This window comes from Triticum aestivum, chromosome 5D, assembly GCF_018294505.1.
Source record: "Triticum aestivum cultivar Chinese Spring chromosome 5D, IWGSC CS RefSeq v2.1, whole genome shotgun sequence".
Taxonomy (NCBI): Eukaryota; Viridiplantae; Streptophyta; class Magnoliopsida; order Poales; family Poaceae; genus Triticum; species Triticum aestivum.
In genome coordinates this window covers 128,641,601-128,647,926 of record NC_057808.1, presented here as the reverse complement: position 1 = coordinate 128,647,926, position 6,326 = coordinate 128,641,601, and the positions used below count along the sequence as shown (strand labels likewise).

At 43.4% G+C, this 6,326-nt stretch overlaps 1 pseudogene; it reads left to right on the top strand.

Moving 5' to 3' along the window:
- Positions 1-2,584: 2,584 nt before the first annotated feature.
- LOC123119875 (F-box/LRR-repeat protein 14-like) lies at positions 2,585-5,403 on the top strand (annotated as a pseudogene).
- The last annotated feature ends 923 nt before the right edge of the window (positions 5,404-6,326 follow it).

Here is a 6,326-nt window from a genome sequence, read left to right as displayed (position 1 = left end):
AGCAAGCTCGAAGAAGGTCAACAATGGGGGAAGAACACGAGCTCAAAAGATAAGGTAGAATGGGGAAGAAGACCCCCTTATATAGTGGGGGGAACAATCCAACCGTTACCCCCAAAATAGCCCCGCAGAGGGCGGTACTACCGCAGGAGGCAGCGGTACTACCGCTGATCACAGCGGTACTACCGCTCCCCCGGGCGGTACTACCGTGGAGTCTGGAGGGCAGGAGAGTGACAGACCCGAGCGGTACTGCCGCGGTGGTTGGGCGGTACTACCGCTCGTGAGCGGTACTGCCGCCCTACTGCCGCTGCGAAGTACCGCACTATCCGACACGAAAAATGACCCCTCGAGTCGACGCGGTAGGGGCCTGGTACCATAGCGGTACTACTGCTGAGGACCCACCAGCGGTACTACCGCTGCGGAGCGGTACTGCCGCTTGTGACCCCTAAGCAGTACTACCGCTGGGACCATCCTAAAGCCACTTCCACGAAACCAAGAATACTCCACGGGAAACCAAAACTGCCATAACTTCTGCATATGAGCTCCGAATTGAGCAAACTCAAGCTTGTTGGATACAAGACGACGAGTAGCATCAAAACAGCGACTGGTTATAGTAAGAAGAGGCAAGGAAGGTATGCCAACAAAATAGAGGAGTGAAACCTCCAACTGAGAAGAACCAGCATAACCTTCCAACATCAAAAACATCATAGAAGATGCGAGTGAACTCCGTTTTCGATGAACTCGAGCTTGTCATCAAGATGACCATAAGCTCCAAAACTCACAAAGAGAAGAACCAAACAAAAACCAATAAAGATGATGCAAGGATGCAATGGTTTGAGCTCTCTATGAACGATACGAGCAAGCTACTCATCGAGAGCCCCCCTTGATAGTACGGCAATCGATCCTATAACCCGGTCTCCCAACTACCATCATGAGACCGGTAAAATAGAAAACCTATCAAGAGCAAACCTTTGCCTTGCACATGGTCCACTTGAGCTAGATGATGACGATCTTGACTCCCTCAAGATGGACCATCTTTCTTGATTGCGTTGGCTCGATGAAGACTAGTTGATTGCTCCCCCATATTCCACTATGAGTGAGCCACCCTTCCGCACATCTTCACAAGTCCATTGTCACCACAATGGCTTCAAGCATTTGATCTCTTCGTGATGCTTTACTTGAACTTGCCCGCTTCACTTGAACTTGCACACCGCAACCTAACCCCACAAAGAACTCTCACGAAGACCATGGGTTAGTACACAAAGCGTAATTGACAATGCTTACCATACCATGGGATCGCTTGATCCCTCGGTACATCTTGTGCGCTTTGTGTGTTGATCAACTTGATTCACTCTTGACTTAGTCTTGATCAACATTGACTCTTTCCAACTCTCTTCATTTGGATGATGTCTTGAAGGTAAACATGAATGATCACACAATCTTCTTCTTCAAGACATGCTTGCAATAAGCTCAACTCTCACATGACCAATCTTTGGATAAACTCCTTGAAACCAACACATGGACTTCAAGAAATGCCTATGGACAAATCCTTCAAATATAACTCAAGGCAACCATTAGTCCATAGAGATTGTCATCAATTACCAAAACCAAACATGGGGGCACCGCATGTTCTTTCACATGGGTCGTGTTGTGACAGGCCTTTTTATGGCTGTGGCCAGGTTTGTTCTGAGCTGACGACCATCGCCAAATTCGGGCGCCCCTATTTGGCAACCTGGGTGCCCCCAATCGCGAAAAGCGCGTTCCCTCCAGCCCCCCCCCCCCCCGCTCGCCAAGTTGGGCTAGCCCATGCGCGTGTTAGATGCTCATTGTTTTTTCTTCATTTTTTCTTTTCCTTTTTTACTTTCTGTTTTTCTTTTATTCTATGTTAAAATAATTTGGGATTACAAAATGTTTCTAAAATTTTAAAATATTGTGAATTTACAAAAACCACTCTTGAATTCAAAAAATGTTCTTGATTTACAAAAGAATGAACTTTTTAAAACTTTGATGAACTCTTTTACGAACCATTTTTATGAGCATTTTCAAATAATGATGACCAATTTTTTGTCTTTGAACAATTTTTGCATTTGATGAACAATTTTTTAACTTGATGAACAAAATTTGTATAACTTTTTTTGAAAAAAATGACGAACAAAATTTGAATTTTATGAACATTTTTTGGAAACTACGAACAAAAATAGAATTTGATGAACATCTTTTTAGTTAGATGAATAAATTTTTTAACCTAATAAACAGAAAATATATTTTGATGAACATTACTTGAATTTTTGAACATTTTTTTACATGGTTGAACATTTTTTGAATGAAATGAACAAAAATATGTTCATGAATTTGAAAAGAAAAATGTGGAAAAAGTGAAAAGTTAAAGAAGAAAAAATAGAAAAGAAAAAGGGAAACAATAAGAAAATAAAGAAAAGGTTAAAAAAGAAAAATAATAAATTAGGAAAGAAACAATGAAATAGAAAAACGGGTAGAGAAAAAAAGGATTTTGGGTTCCAAAACCGGTGGAAAATAAACCGCAAAATGGGCCGGCCATATGCGCTGTATAGGATCTGCGGCCGAACTCTTTCGGTCCTTCCCCCGAGATTAGAGTGGAGCTCTGCTCTTGCCCTACTCCTTCTCAGCCGCCGCCGCCGCCCCCCAATTCACGACCGCGACCGCGTCCGACGCGCCGTCATCTTGTCCGTTTCTTCTCTCCTGGCCGGGCTGAAGGCGCCACACTGTACTATTTTGTAAGCTACTTAGGGCCCCTACAATTTCGATTTCAGCAGACAGGCGTTATACTATCTTGTAAGCTTGCAATAATTCTAGTCCTGTTGTTCGTGAAGGCGTTTTCTCTTGCATTGTTCCATCAATCCAGATGCCTAGGGTTGTGATTTTGTTTGATCTTGTTGCTTTTAGGTTACCTGTATACTGTTTACTTCACAGAGGCCGGAACTAATGTTCTTTGTTCTTTGCAAGTTATGCCAGATGCTTTAATTAATGTTCTTTCTGAAGCTAGACACCGGCATTTCCAAAGTTTACAGTAAAATATGTCAAAATTCATGAGATCAGCTCTCGCTACTGTCTGATTATCCTATATGCTTCAAAAATTCGATCCTTTTTTGACCTTGATTCTGTAAATGTCAAGAAGCAAACCTAGAAATCTCAGAGCATGCATGATATAGCTAATAGCTTTGGTTCTATTGATGCGTGCAACATTCCCAGGTCTAAGTAGCACTGACAACTCAGTCCTCATTACATGTTGTGGTTTTCACAGTGCTCAGTTAAACACTTCCTATTATGTCTGTTCAACAGATAAGTGTTATCTTGCGGACGCATATTTGCTTTTCTTTATGTATGTATGTCAACACGGAAAGGTTCACATTTGTTGGTATACATATGCTTCTTGATGTACTGTGGTACTGTAACCTAATAATCTTCGTATGCTTCGCTCTAATGTCTCTAATTTCAGTGCAGTATGATGTATACCTGCTGAATGTTAAGATTACCCATCAACACAGCTGCTTTCCTCGATGGAGGATCTCCCAGAGTCACTGCTAGCAGAGATTGTCAAGAAGGTTGCCAAGAGAAGTGATGTGAATTCGTTTTCCCTTGTGTCAAAGCAGCTCTACTCCATTGAGGCATCACAAAGGGGTGCCATCCATGTCGGCTCTGGCCTTCACCCTGCTAGAAAAGCCTTGGCATCACTGTGTTCCCGGTTCCCCAATTTGTGGAAAGTGGAAATTGATTACTCTGGTTGGACCAGTGGCCATGGGAATCAATTGGGCAATAAAGGCCTCCTTGTGATCTCGTCATGCTGCCCCTCGCTAACTGATCTAACCTTAAGCTTCTGTTCACGCATCAAGGATTCTGGTCTTGGATATCTCGTTAATTGCAAAAAATTGATGTCTCTGAGGCTGAACTCCGTCCAAAAAATAACTTCAGGTGGGATCCTCTCGGTGGTAGTTGGTTGCAAGACTCTATCTGCTCTCCACCTTATTGACTGTGAAAATCGGGAGCGAAGGCTGGCTGGAGAACCTTGGTTGTGAGGGATCATTGGAAGAGCTTGTTGTGGAGAACTGCAAAGGAATCAGCCAGTATGACCTCCTAAAGTTTGGACCGGGATGGATGAAGCTCCTGAGGTTTAAATTTGACCCTGACCCCATGAGTTGTTCCTGGAATATATATGGTAGTGATGATCTCTCGTATGTGGCTCACTACCCATATAAATACGATTTTTGTTGCGAGAGTTTGACGGATTTGTCATTGGCACACATTGCAACTAAGCCAGGAATAGGACTTCGTTTTCTCTTGGGGAAGTGCAAAGCATTGGAGAAACTGCGTCTGGAGTATATCAATGGCCTAAATGACAGTGACATGATCACGCTATCCAAGTGCTGCAAAAACCTTAGAAGCATCTCACTTTGGCTCCTGCCACAGTTCTATGGTGGCAATTTCAGGACGGCATTTACTGATGACAGCCTGAAATCTCTAGCTGTCAGCTGTCCTATGCTTGAGTCTATTGAACTCACATTTGATGGTTGTGAGCCCTTATATCCATCAGAAATAGGCTTCACACAGGATGGCCTTATCATGCTCATTCAGTCTTGTCCGATTCGTGTTCTTGTGCTAAGGGGTGCCAACTTTTTTGCAGACAAGGGGATGAAGACCCTCTCATCTGCTCCATTACTGGAGACACTCGAGCTTGTGTGCTGCAGAGCGATAACAGATGCTGGGATGCGTTTCATTGTGCGTGCCCCATGCTTGATCAATCTCACACTCCGGATCTGTGCACAAGTGACTGATGCTGGAGTGGCCATGCTAGTACATGCACTGAAGTTAGAGTCTCTGATCATTGAAGGCTGCGACCGGGTCTCTAAGAAGGCTGTGAAGAGGGTTGGTGGATCAGCTCAGTGCCACACTTCCAAAAAAAGATGATCAGCTCAGTGCCACACTTCCAAAAAAAGATCGGTTCAGTACTCCGCCGAGTCTGCAAGCCCGGCCGAATTAAAAAGAATTCGCTACTAATGCTGTTGAGTTTAAAACCATCTGCTGGGTTCATGCTGGACTTCGGACGACTTCAGACGGTGCACCACTAGTGTGTTGCTCTACGTTGCTACTCCCTTTGTCCTATAATATAAGATGTTATTACAACCATATACTCACATATTTGTTGTAGTAACATCTTAAATTATGGGACAGAGGGAGTACTACTTTGTGTATTTTTCTGTGTTTGCACTTGACAAAATTCACTTATTCTGCCCAAGATTCGGTATTTCAGGTTGTGAACTTGCAGATCGTAGCAGTGCAACTTGATTCTCCATGCGGTGTTCAACATAATTATTTGGCTGTTTGCTTTCGCTGTACTTCTGCAACCTGTAATATTGCGGAAACAGTTTTGAATATGGCTGTAGCATGCTCTCTCTCGACCCTTTTTTTCCTGACGTGCATATGTACGGTACCTAGCAAGCATCGATGATTCCCATAGTCTGTTTTGTTTAAGTTAGCAAAGGGGTTGAAGGCCTAGCTGGTTTTAAATGAAAAAGAAGACCTTTTTGTAGGCTGGGCAAGGGCAATTTGCAAGGATATGTGTGAGTTTTACTCGCAACTGCAAAAGATTGACTCCAGATACATGCATGCTGCAAAATAGACGCAGTGTTCATATGTTTCAAAATACGGAGGCAAAAGTTTTGCCTCATCTCATTGACTAAGAATCCAAATACGGAAAGCCAGATAAAAGACAATATCATAAAACGGGACTATCGAGGAGTTTTTTTTTTGGTTGAGCATCTATTGAGGTTGACTTTTCCTTTGACTTTCCGGTGAGCATCTATCGAGGTTTACCTTTTCTTTGAATTTTTTTGAGACAATTCGCGAAGCCTTTATTAATCCGTCACCACAGTTACAGGGATGAAAGAAAGATTATTGGGGTGGCCTAACTAGACACGGTGACCCGCCCCTAACTTTAGAGCATGCTTGCTAAATTTTATGAGCCTCGACATTTGAGCCCCTAAACTCATGAACAAAATTACATAAAGTAAAGCTACGAGAATGTTCTATGATCTCGTGAATAATTGCACCGTAAACTGTCCCATTAATCTGCTTGATGTCATCGACCACAACTTTACAGTCCGAGGCCACCTGAATGGAGTGAAGTTGTAAAATCACCCGCCAGCGCCATTGATTCTCTCATCGCCAATGCCTCTAGGGTGGATGGGTCGGTGATAGCTGAAAAGCCAATAGTGGATGCACCCAGGTATGATCCATCAGAATCTCTTGCTATGGCTGCAATGGTTCCCACCCCTAACCTTCCCGCGACGGCAGCA